The sequence below is a fragment of the Sus scrofa genome, chromosome 2 (genome assembly GCF_000003025.6).
Source record: "Sus scrofa isolate TJ Tabasco breed Duroc chromosome 2, Sscrofa11.1, whole genome shotgun sequence".
NCBI classification, from domain to species: Eukaryota; Metazoa; Chordata; class Mammalia; order Artiodactyla; family Suidae; genus Sus; species Sus scrofa.
In genome coordinates, this window is record NC_010444.4 from 36,256,225 (window position 1) to 36,269,657 (window position 13,433).

The window sequence follows — 13,433 nt, forward strand, 5'->3', positions numbered from 1 at the left end:
GTGACCTTGAGACAAGTGCAGCAAGATGTAATCAGGCTTTTACTATGAGAGAACAGAAATGTAGGATGAAAAAAACATGAGTCTTCAAAGTGCTTGTATATATTAAACATGGGGAATCATTGTTGATTGTATTAATGTAGTCAATTAAATGGATAAGAAAGGCAATTCTGTAATACATGCCTGAAATATTCTTCTGGAAAAACTTGATTTTCAACAATGGGTTACAACTGTATATATCAAAATAGTTTCCTGCAATCATCAGTAAAATTGAATGCTCTTTACAGATTTTTCAGTTTAGAACAAGAGTATAGTATGGTCTAATATAGTGTATTCTGGTGAGAGACTGGCAGAGACCTTTTTTTTTTTTTTTTTTTTTGCTTCTTAGGGCCTCACCCATGGCATTTGGAGGTTCCCAGGCTAGGGGTCTAGTCAGAGCTGTTGCTGCAGGCCTACGCCAGAGCCACAGCAACACCAGATCTGGGCCATGTCTGCAACCTACACCACAGCTCATGGCAATGTCAGATCCTTAACCCACTAAGCAAGTCCAGGGATCTAACCACAACTTCATACTTCCTATTTGGATTTGTTTCTGTTGCACCACAATGGGGAACTCCAAGACCGGCAGAGTTTGAATCCAATTTCTACCACTTGTCCGCCCTGCTATCTTAGTGAAGTTATATGAGCTTTCCCAACCTTAGTTTTCATGTATGTAAAATAGGTGGAGTAATAGTAACCCTCTAAGGTTGTTGTGAAAATTAATGGAGATAATGAATTGAGATAATTCAAGTAGAATGATTACAACAGTGCCTAGAAAAGTCAAGCTATCAAAAATGTTAACAGGATTTCCCATTGTGGCTCAGCAGTAACAAATCCAACTAGTATCCATCAGGACTGGGATTTGATCCCTGGCCTTCCTCAGTGGGTTAAGGATCCAGCATTGCTGTGAGCTGTGGTGTAAGTCACCAGATGAGGCTCAGATCTTGCATTGATGTGCCTGTGGTGTAGGCTGGCAGCTATACCAGTTTGACCCCTATCCTAGGAACTTACATATGCCATGGGTGTGGCCCTAAAAAGACAACAAAAAAATTTAACTTACAATTACCTGCTCTCTTTTCTCCTTTGCATATCTGAATTGTACTTTGTATTTTATCTCACCTTATGTAAGTAATTTGCTCTTAAATGAGCAACCATGGATTGAGACCACAGGTTTCAAATTATAGGTCCTCTGTTTACTATTAGAGCAGATTGGGAAAGTTATTTAGCTTATTTTTAGTTTTCTCATTTATTTTAATAGGCTATTTTTAGAAGAGTATTAATTTTACAGAAAAAGCTAATAGATAAGCTGTGGTTCTCTGTTTGCCTGTCTCTTCAGTTTTAGGGGCAGCCGTTTTCCTTGGGACCTCAATTCTCTGATGGATCTAGAAGACTTGCTGCTTTTCAGTTTGCTCACTTCTTTTCTTGCTATGAGGATGGGAGTGATGATCAAACCCTTTTCATGTCACAGAGGAAAGCCTAAATCTCCCATTTGTTTTAACCTCTTTGAGCTAGAGCTGCCATTCTTTATATATTTGGAGCCCTCTCCTTAGGGATTATTTACACCACTGGAGTCATGTCAGGGGACAGCCTTGCTGTCTACCAGTGTGAGTGGTACTAAAGATTTGTGGGATCTACTAGAATAGATCTGCAAGTTGTCACCTTTGTCAGCTTCTCCAGGAAGCCAGAATTAATTTCTGTGGTAAATGTGCCCTAAGCACTCAATTTAGGTAAAATTGATAAGCCAGAAATGATCAGTCTATGGTACAGATGTGGTCTCAGAATCCTTCTTAATCTATTACTCTGACAAGTCAAATCATTTGCTTTGGCTCATAAGATTGAGCCGTTTTCCCATTCCTAAACAAAACAATATAAAGAAACAGAGTATGCTAATATAAGGGTTCATCCCCGCAAATGTTTCAGACCAAGTGACAAATTGAATGCAATTAGAGCACAATATAAAGCATTTGTTTTCTTTAGAATAACACTAGACTCTGGAAGAGATGAACCTCTAAATCTTAATAGTTGTCAAACCTGACAACTGAAGTTACAGAATGTGTCTAAAACTCCTAAGAGGGGTTTAACACTCATTGGCCATTCAATGAACACTAGAATTCTTCTCCTTTTATTTTTTAGTATAGTTTTTTTTTTTACTAGATTGTGTACACTGTATATGTAGAGGTATGTGTATCCAAGCATACACACATAATACATACAGATAACTTCCTGTATGTATCATAATTTAGAGCTTTTTTCATGGTTACTTAATACAGATAGTGCTTTTCAAAGCACTGTCAGATCCCTTCAACATCAAAAAAAATTTAAAAGATAATAGGTTATCAGATTGAAGCACATATACTGAAAAGTGAAATTGTCATTTTTGTAAATAAAAATATAATTATTTGCAATTTTATGTAGCTCAATTGAGTATATCACACTGTAGTCCTAGAGAGTTATAAGGTAGAGAAAGGACCTGTACTGGTTTCTGAAGGATAGGCAAGACCCAGATACACAGCAGGCAGGGAGGAAACGTCTTTCCAGGGACTAAAAACTGGCCCTGTTCACAGCAAAAACATTTGGAATTGAATGTGCAAATCGCAGCTTGCTTAGTGTTGCCCAAGACAGAGGCAAAAGTTCCACCCACATTGCTTTTCTAATATGTTCAAATTCCATAAAAGAAAATGACTTCTTACTTATCAGTAGCTGCTTTATTATTTTTATTCATTCTGGTTCACATGCGAGCAGCTCTCTGGGTACTTGATAGGACAATGTAAAGTCACTGAGCTCTTGTTCTTTATGAATAACCTTTTTATTCCCTGGATAGTCATTTCATAAATGAAGACTCATTAAAGTACAGTGCTTAATTCCAATATAGATTTCCACTATAATTTTCAGGGTATAAGGTCTGCTCATACATCAGTGTAGGGATATTCACTGTGCCTGTTATGTCTTCAGTCAAATTAAGCATAGGGAACTCTGGTACATAACTTCAATCTCATGTTGCGAATGATGACAAGTCTCAGATTCAGGTCTGATGTTTATAGCTAATGAGGAAATCTGTCACATGAGGGAGAATTTCCACACTGAAAATGTGCTGTGATAGATTTGGTATAACGTAGACTTTGGAGTAAAATCTTCTAGTGTGGAAAGAGCTCTCTCATACATTAACTTAGACAGTCGGCCCCTTTATGACTCAGTTTCCTTATATATAAAGCAGTGATATGCAGTTACTTAATATAAAGCTAAATTAGTTCGTACTGAGCTTAAACAATACTGGTAAATCTTCTTTGTAAGTGGCAAAGCAAGTCAACATACAAGTTTAGTATAAACAGATATTAAGTGGTTACTACATACCACACGCACTATGTCTAAACTTGGAAATACACAGAATAGATCATGATCTCTCCACTCAGAGTTCTTATAGTCTAGACATGAATTCAGTAATAAATCATTTCAATTTATCAGGGGAAGGACGACTGTAATAATTAACACTTGACTGTTAAGTGGTAGACTGGGGTAATAATGTCTAGTCCATCTTACTTCACATCTCAAGTTTTAACCACTGTACTGCTCTGCAGTAATAGAGATGCTGCTCACATAATAGGGTACTAGCATATGTAAAACTCATTCAATATGACTAATATTAATAAAAATTAAAATGAGTCTTTCATATAAAGAAGATGAGAGGGGAAAACTGTAGGCAGAAGAAAGAACTGAGAAAAGCAAAGAAGTTGGAAATAAGGTGTGTTCTGGAACACTCAGTGAGGTTTCTGAGGTGGGAATGTATTAGTTTCCAGTTGCTGCTGTAATAAACCAACCGATCAGGGTTTGGTTATAGCATGGCTCAGCAGGTTCCACTGCTTAGAATTCTACACCCAAAATCAGAGTGTCAACAGAGCTGCATTCCTTTCTGAGGCTTGAGGATAAATCTGCATCCACGTTCATTCAGACTGTTACTCAAATTCAGTTTCTTGCTGTTTAAGGACTAAGGTCCCTGATTCCTTGCTGGTTGTCAACCAAGGGCCTGTCTTTACTTCTAGAGGATTCACACACTTTTTCATTCTTTCCTTCCTCTCCTCCCTACAGTTTCTTAAAACTATACCCAGAACATGATAAATACTCTGAAAATGTCACCTGTTATTATTTATTTACTGTAATATTGTATGAACATAGTACTAAGGAAGCCCAAAGGAGGAAAATAATGATTCAGAAAGCTGAAATAAATGAAGAAATAATAAGTAATTGACATTTAAGTTAGTTCTTGAACTAAATAAATAGAGAAGGAAAATCCCATCTAATGGGACAGAGGTAGACAAAAACACTCATTTTCAAAAAGAATGAAAGGTTCATGGAATGGATTCTTTTTTTACTCTTGAAGTTCACAAGATGTGAACTGTGGGAGTAGGAAAAACACATTGAAAACAAAAGTCAATAAATTGAGATCAGATTTTCAAGTATCACATCAAGACAGCTTAGAAAATACATAGCAGTCTATTTTGTTGAATAGATAATATAATTGAATTGCAGTGCATATATTTGTATACATAAGTAGGGCTAAAGATAAAAAAGGGCCAAGTCTTTGGGTTTAGATCTCATACTCTATAATGAGGAGCTGTCCAGGATTTATTGGCTACATTGTAATAAATTTACAATAAGGAATTTATGTCATCAATACAATTTTTCAAAATGCACCGAAATGTCTTTTGAGTTGCTCCTGGGTTTAATATACCTGGATTGCCGGGGCCAGCTCAGTAGGATGGGGCTGAAGAATGGGTGCTGTGGAACTTAAGGAAAAATAGTTAACATAAAACAAGACACAGAGGCATTTATCTTAAGTAAAGGTGGGAGCCAGGGGACTCAAGGTCTCAGGGACCAAGAGCACACTGCCTCAAGCAACCACACTGCTTTTATTGTGCGATCAAGTGAGGAGTGGCTATGGGTGGATGATACAGGGTTTGTTTACTATTATATATGTTCTTTTACTATTTAAAAAGCCACTTAGGTGGTAAAGGGTTAAGCTCTTACTCTGACCTCTAGGCACATAACAGTACTTAAGCTTAAGTCACTTGTGCCTTTAGGTCTTTGCTCTTAAGCTTAAGTCATTTACCAGCACTGTGACTGTTTTTCCAAGAAGGAAGATGGGATAAAGTAAGACAAGAAGATGGGATAAAGTAAAGAAGGACAAGATGGAGTTTTCAAGGAAACATGTCTTGCAACACTGCATAGTTATTGTGACACTGACTTATGCTATTATACATAATATTATATAATGTCCTTGGTGTTTATTTAGAATATGAGCTTATAATATTAAATAACCTGCTTGATCCATTTGGTAATGTGATTCTATAATGTCCAAAGTAACAAAGGACATTTGTTTGAAATATCTCGTAATGGTTATTATCTAATTAGAAACTTCAAGTTGAGACTTCCTGGTTGGGATAAAATAGGCTCAGAGCCCCAGAAAGTCATCAAACACTCCACAAACCTCACCTGCTCATATTTTGACTTTTTGTAATAGAGTTAATATATGTTCCATTACTCTTGTAAACAGAGAATCAATTGAGATGTCAGATAGCACAATTCCCTTGAAAGTAATCTTTCAGTATGTCACACTGCATTTTAAATTACCTAACTTCTTCTGATACAGAAGCATTGTTCACTTTACCTTTTTCTCATTAATAAACCCCATAAACTCAGTTATGAAAATGTAACCTCACTGATAATACCTCTGTATTGCATAATTGTAGCTATTATAATGATCTGAGATACAAACTAATTTCAGCTCTCATTCTTGGACTGGTACCTAAAGAGATTCAGCCTCTTATATAGTTAGATAGATAGCCAATCTCTAACTAGAGATATTATCCTTTTCTACAATATCTCTGAAAAAATAATAATTAAAAATAATGATAGTTTATTATCCGAAAATGTGGTTTTCTTACAGATACACTTTAAGCAATGAAATTGCATTCATGTATAGCTATGGTAATTGGTATCCCTTAATTCATTTTAAAAAGTGTAATACTTTGTATCTTGATGACAAACAGCAAACTTCCCACTGAGCTAGTGAAACAAATAAATTGCATATTACACCTGCTGATACAAATGATAGGGAGTTAGTTTGGGAAAAGTAAATGAAGCTAGGTACCAACAATTCCATCTTATAATTTAAAAAATCTAATATTGACTTCTAGTTATATATACACATATGTATATGCATATATATATGAAGTATAATTGTCAGACTATCCAAGAAAATTTCTTTTTTCAGCAATTAATTTATTTTTTAATTATTTTATTTTATTTTTTAATGATTTTTATTTTTTTCATCATAGCTGGTTTATACCCAAGAAAATTTCTAAATAAAAAATTTACAAATTATATTTTGAGAGTTAACTTGTAACTGTCTAGAAGGAAAGATATGGTATAATAGAGTAGAGGACAATTAAACGTGGCTGAGAAAATGAGAAAGTGTTCTAGGGACTCAGCAGTGGCAGTAGAAAGAGAATAGAAAAGTAGTCTACTTAAGAATTTTCAAATGCAACATAAAAAAAATAACAGGATACAATTTGCAAGGATACTGGGAAGAAATAGTATTTAATATATTCTTATTTACATACCAGGGAGAAAAAGTTTAAAATGATAAACATTTATACTTTCAAACCTCCATCTTATTATAAGGTAAATGTTGCAGTTATAAAATAGGTCATCATTTTGCTACCTTTTTGTTACTACCCCACCAGAATTACAAAATGTAGTCTGGGGTTCAAATTATTTAATAATGTAATACCATATATAGTATATATAAATAGAGAAATATGTATATATTTATAGTATACATATTTAAATTTTTTAATGGAATGAGCTTGAAATTCCCAGAAATTATCAGATGACGAGTGGATAAACATGTTCATGATGCATTCATTTAGTCAGATATTTTAAAATTTTTATTCAAATCAAAGCAGTGATGAAGCAGAGGAAATATAAGCTACCTAGATGTTGAAAAGTAACTGATATTAACTGAATTGTGTCCCCCACCCCATATTCACATGTTGAAGCCCCATGTGACTATATTGGAGATATATTTAAGGAAGGAACAAAGGTTAAATGAGATTATATAAGCAGGGCCCTATTTTGATAGGATTGGTGTCCTTATAAGAAAAGAAAAGAAAAAAAAAAAAAAAAAAAAGACCAGGATGCTCTCTGCCACACCACAAAGGCAAATTTGTATGTAACACAGCAAAAGAGCTCTCCCCAGAAACAACTCTGCCTGTAACTTGATCTTGTACTATCCAGTCTCCAGAACTGTGAGAAAATTAATTTCTGTGATTTAAGCCACCTCGTCAATCATATTTTATTATGGCAGCCTGAGAAGACTAATAGAGAAACCATCATTGGGTAATTTAACTGTGATAATGATTCTTTAAAATCATACCAAGATGATATACCCACATCTGTAAGCTAAGATAATCAACTTCTTTTATAAATTAAAATCAATAAAAATAGAAAATATAATTATGTTTATATGTAATACAGCTTTAAAATTTTACCTGGATTTCTTATAATTTATTCATGTGGTTATGTACTTAAAGATAACAACCCGTACACATCTTTGCTATCTAAAAAAAGATGTAAAACACACAAAATAGAAAAAATATTCAGTTAATTTTTTAAATTACAAAATGTAAAAATTCAGACAGATAATAGAGGAGGTTTGGGTTTATTTATTACAGGAATCAGCATTATATTTTAATTTCCTCAGCTTCAGCTGATTACAAAATCTTAGTAATAATATATTTTACTTAAATTATTTCTCAATGTCAACAAATGAGCTAATGTGTTTAGGCAATTCCGAACTTTTGCACATTATATGTGACTCCTAGGCCGCTTATGCATAAAAAAGAAATCTCGTACAAATATCTATAGATATTTGACAATATTTTCATTCTCTGGTTACAGATTATTCCTGAAAACATGTGTGTCTTTTATCTGATTTTTGATTAGTTTCTTTCAAACATCTTTCAATTACACATCTTAAGTGTCACTAAAAATGTTGTGAATGTAATTATTCATCCATTACATGATATTCATGTCCTGTACTCTTCTTGAAAATCTCATGTCCCTAAAAATAGAATACATGTTTCGATTATGAAATCATTAAGGTATAAGCAATATGTCTTATACTCCAACTCTCTATGGGAAATTTCATTCTAAGCACTCTGCTGTCTAAAGTGTTAATGAATATAACTACCTGAAATTTCCATTTCCCAAGGACATTTACTTTTCAAAATAAAGCAAAAGCTTTGGTCATTGACTCATATGAAGCCAAACATACACGTCTTTAGGGAAGTTTCAGAATATCTGGAGTAGGAAACAGGAATCCTTTCTGTCTTAATAATCTGCCACTCACTGCACCATGAAATCATCTAGGTCTATGGGCATGTTTTCCATTCTGCTTTTATAATCTTGCTGAGCTTACCTTTCTGACCCAAATTCAGACTGCACTTCTTTAATTCAACTTGTGTGTGAATCATGGCTTAAATTTGGCATCCTCCTGTGGACCTGATTCTTGAAAGCCTGTTACAGTTCAATCATCACAATGCGACTCCTTCCTTAGCCTCTGATATTCTGAGATATGAAGTCCTATGTTGTTGTTAACAGTTTTTTGGGAACCAGATCCACCTGGCTGACAGCACATGGTCATTCTTTACTTTTACTGGAATGAACTTTCTTTATCCTGTTTGTAAATTGGTCTGTAGCCTCAGCTCTCTCCTTGATTGTTTTGTCCAGATCTGCGAGGCCAATTAATGGCTTTTCTTCTAAATAGGAGCAAGTACGCAATTTGACCTCCCTGAATCATTTTGTTATCATTTCAAATGACTATCTTGAGCTTGGGGAAGTAGTTTGCAGGCTGGCAACTATCTGAGAAATGGATGATGTTGGTTTAGCTGGGTTATATTAATTGGCTGGAAGGTGAGCTATGGCATAGCACCATTCTTTCATCATAACAGAAGGGACATTTGAGAATTTGTCACAAACTAATGGAAGTAAAGGAGCTAGTTATCTAGTCTTGAAGTGCATAAAGAAAAATTAGTAACAAGAAGTACAGTTAGTAAAGTCAGTTAAACAACCACAAACATCCCATCTTTATCCCATGAACACTGTGATCTTAAAGTAGATGTTGTTTTACCTTGTTGCCCTTATAAAACAAGTGTTAACATTTCTTTAATGGATGGTGTAATTATATAACATGTAAAGTATATCAATTTCAATGTTTCCAGTTGTAAGTAATGCAAACTCCAAATACAAATTGTCCTAAGTAATAAAGGGGATCGTCTGGCTCCTGTATCTGACAATTAAATAAGTAGAGTGAGTTTCATTGTCATTTGGATCCAATTATATCATTAAGGGTCCAGTTTCTTCTTCTCTGTTCTAATGCCATCTTATTCTAGGATTTGCTTTGCATTTGGTTCCACAGTGGCTGCCTTCAGCTTTGCTGCCTAAATTCACAGACAGCAAGTTTCTCTTCTCCCACCTGAGAACAGATATTTCAGTTTTCATCCATTTAAATGCCTAAAGATGAACCAGCCCCTATAGTTGTGGAATACCATGTACTGGTTGACATAGACCTACCTAGGTAATATTTGCTAATTGTTTAGGCCAATCAGGAACCTTGAGGAGGGCTTGGAATGGGGTCCATCCCACCCTTTCCACATTCCCTACAAAATATAAGAGGATGGGTAGACCACCAACTCGTCACCACTTCTCATATCTACACTTAGTGTAGTTGGTGCTACTAAAAACATTTGTAAGGTGGATAAATGAATTGATCAAGGTGAAGACTTTTAATATAATTGGATTTTACTATCTCCTCCTGCTTAGTGAGAGATAAGTGAACAATTTTGATCTTGGTTAGTATTTCTATTGCAAATGAAAACTGTATGTTGGCACCAAATTTAGAACCAGAAGACTGAAGGATGAGTTTCAGGGCTGACTCTCAGGAACATCATGGGCAAATAATTCATTCTTCAACTTCTGTTTCATACTCCCTAAAATGGGAAAATTACCTCTCCTTTAAAGTTGCTATTAAGATTAAAGGAGGTAGTAAATACAAGGTGCTTCAGGAATTAAAATAACTTTTTAAAAACACATTTAAAAAGTATTATCATGTTGTAAAACCACATGGAAAATGTTTCATCTTCATATTTAGTAAAATGAAAACCCTCCTATATAAAATGACCTCTTTTATGGCAGATTTTAAAATATGAATACTTGGAAGCTACAACTATAACATAGAACACAATAACAATAAAATAGAACATAATATGTACAATTAGTTTCAAAAGAAAATTTTTCCCTAGGTGCTGCATGCATCGTAATTTCAAGAAAATAGATCTTGCTGGTTAAGAATTAAACTTTTCTGTTTGATTAAATATGGATAATTCTATAGAAGGTATTAACATTATATAGTTACTTCAGAAAAAAATCTAGAATACCCTTTGTATATTAGTCCAACTATTTTGGTACCCATGTTTTTTTCAAGTGTCCCATAGTTATCTTAGCTAAAGCTAATTTTGCTTTACGTTCTCCATTTCCAAATGCTTAAACTAATAAGTAAAAATTGAAAGAGAAAAAATTTTCAGAATAAAACATTTGTCTCAGAGGATAAGAGGATAACCCAGTCAATACTAGTATTGGCAATTTTTGCTAGTATTTTAAGTAAATCCTTAGCTCAGTGCTTATACTAATAGTGTGGGAGCAGGGAAGAAATTAGTTTCTACATATACACTGCTTATTTTGATTTATGAATTTAAGGCTTTTAAAATACAAATTTTGAATTTTAATCTACAAATTTACACATATGTGAAACAGCAAACTAAGATGTGGTAAGCACAACTGTATTTCATAGACCCCTTCTTTTAGATGTGCTAATTAAGTGTGTGGTCTCTAAATCATAAAGAAAATGTTTGAATTCTAGCACCACTATCTGTTCCCAGCTGTGAGAAACTAGACAATTTACTCGGTGTAACATATGAAGATGTGATTCATAAGGTTGTGATTAGGTTTAATTATACCTAGATAAGGTTTATTTATACCTAGATATAGATGTAGCTATATACCCTGTTGTATAGTAGTGTTTGTCACATAAAATAAATAGATAGTAGTTGTAGCTTTACTTTGTCTGATAAACAAATATAAATGTTAAAAATGCCTTTCTCTAAAACGTCAGGAATAAGGCAAAGTAACTTTGAAGATAATTTGTATAAGAAATTAACTAATTTCCTTCACACCCAAAAAATCAATTCACTTTTATATTATTGAGCTCTGATTATTCACTGGACATGGGTGAAGCTATGGGAGATTTGAAAAGTGCTAAGAAAATCCTTTCTTCAAGGAGCTCAGACTGATCTGGAAACTACATTTAAACACAAACACTCAATATCATGCTGTAATAGAGGCAAGGGGTTTTGCCAAAATCAATTCTGACTGAAGGACTGAATGACTTGTTTTAATTATTTTAACAACACAAAGCCATTGATTGATAGATTTCTGTCTTTAAACCATTCCTGCCTTAAAGACTCTGTTTTCTATTAACAGAGTAATCGATAAAGGAAGCTCAGAGAGGACTTTTTTGTTGTTTTTGGCCATACCCATGGCACATAGAAGTTCCTGAGCCAGGAACCCACACCAGAGCAGTGACCTGAGCCATTGCAGTTACAGTGCCAGATACTTAACTCGCTGAGCCACAGAGGAACTCTGGAAAGGACTTTTTGGTAGTTATAAAAGCATCAACGCATCCTAGTCTTTGAGAAAGTTTATTTCTGACATATTTGATTGCATTTGCTAATTAAAAAGAAAAAGAATATTTGAACCATTTTATTTTTGCACTTTTTAATACAAAATTAATTCCAGATAATTTAAAAAAATCAGTCCATGTCAAAAGAATGGCTGATAGATAAAAGGAATTTAAAAATACATTTTAAAAAGCCCACTTAAAGCAAATAATTTTAAACACTTTTTTTTAAAGCACAGATGATAGACTTTGGCTACTGTGGATCCAGTCTCAATCCCTGTCCCATGAATATTATAATAAATTATTAAAACGAAATTGTGTTTTAAAGATATTCCACGTTGAATTTGAAGCACTCCATCCAAAAAGAATGGAAAAGCTGATGCTTGGTATTCTTAGAAGTTGAGACAGTTTTTCCCCCAAAAACTCTAAACAAGCTGTTTTTCAGAAGCAAAAGCTAAAATCAATTGTAAAATTGATTTTATAATTGTGTGTATAATATCCCTTCAAAATGCCATCAACATAGGTGATAATTTCTATAGGATGTCTATTCTTTTGACCCCTGGGTAGAGTTCTGAAAGATTTATTTTGAAGCTTTCTCAATTTTATAAGTTCGAATGTTAAGTGGCATTTGCAAAACAACATCAGACAGATAAAAGTTCCCCTTTTTCTCAGTATCATGAAGAGTATCCTCTCCTGCAAGACCAGTCAAAAAAGTGAGAATGTATCAAATGTGATCTAACTTAGTATGAATACTCATACTTCATTAGGTTAATTCTAAGGATGATATTATATTCGCAGAAATTTAGTAAATTGACTAATAATTAGTGTAGCATGGCTTTTATTATATTTCAATGCTGCAACTATTTTCCCTGGAGTATGAATCCAGTAAGATAGAAAAAATAAACAATTCCACTTCCTTGGGATTCTAATAGACTTAATCTGTAGTTAGTGAATTCATCATGTAGTGATGTCAGAGAAAGTTAACAAACATCTTTCCAGTAAAAGCATATACAAAAGTAATATTAATGACGGAGAAATACTTGCAGCTTGTCTGACTTCAAGAGATGGATATCAAAATATTGAGAAGCCAAATGTTGCCTTTATGGGAATATTTATCAGCATGAAATTGTTTTGCTATGACTAATTACAAGTGCTGTTTGGAGCTTCAATTAAAGGGACAGATACCCAAGGGACTTAACACCCAAATTGATTAATTCAACCCATCTTTAGCAAACTGCAAGTAAATTGATTTGGCATACAAATCAGGAAAGTCTTAGTGCAAATGCAGCCTCTTCTTTTTCCTATGGCTTCCCTAATTATAAATGATATTATTATTATTATATTAGTAAAGGAAAACTAATAACAATTAATAACAATTTCATATTCATTTCTGCAGAAATATATATATTTATAAATATATATTTGTTTTTATATATTTATATATAAAATATATAAACACATTTATATATTTTAAATATGTGTGTGTGTGTGTGTGTGTGTGTGTATATATATATATATATATATATATATTTTTTTTTTTTTTGTCTTTTTAGGGCTGCACTGGTGGCATATGGAGGTTCCCAGGCTAGGGGTCCATTCGGAGCTA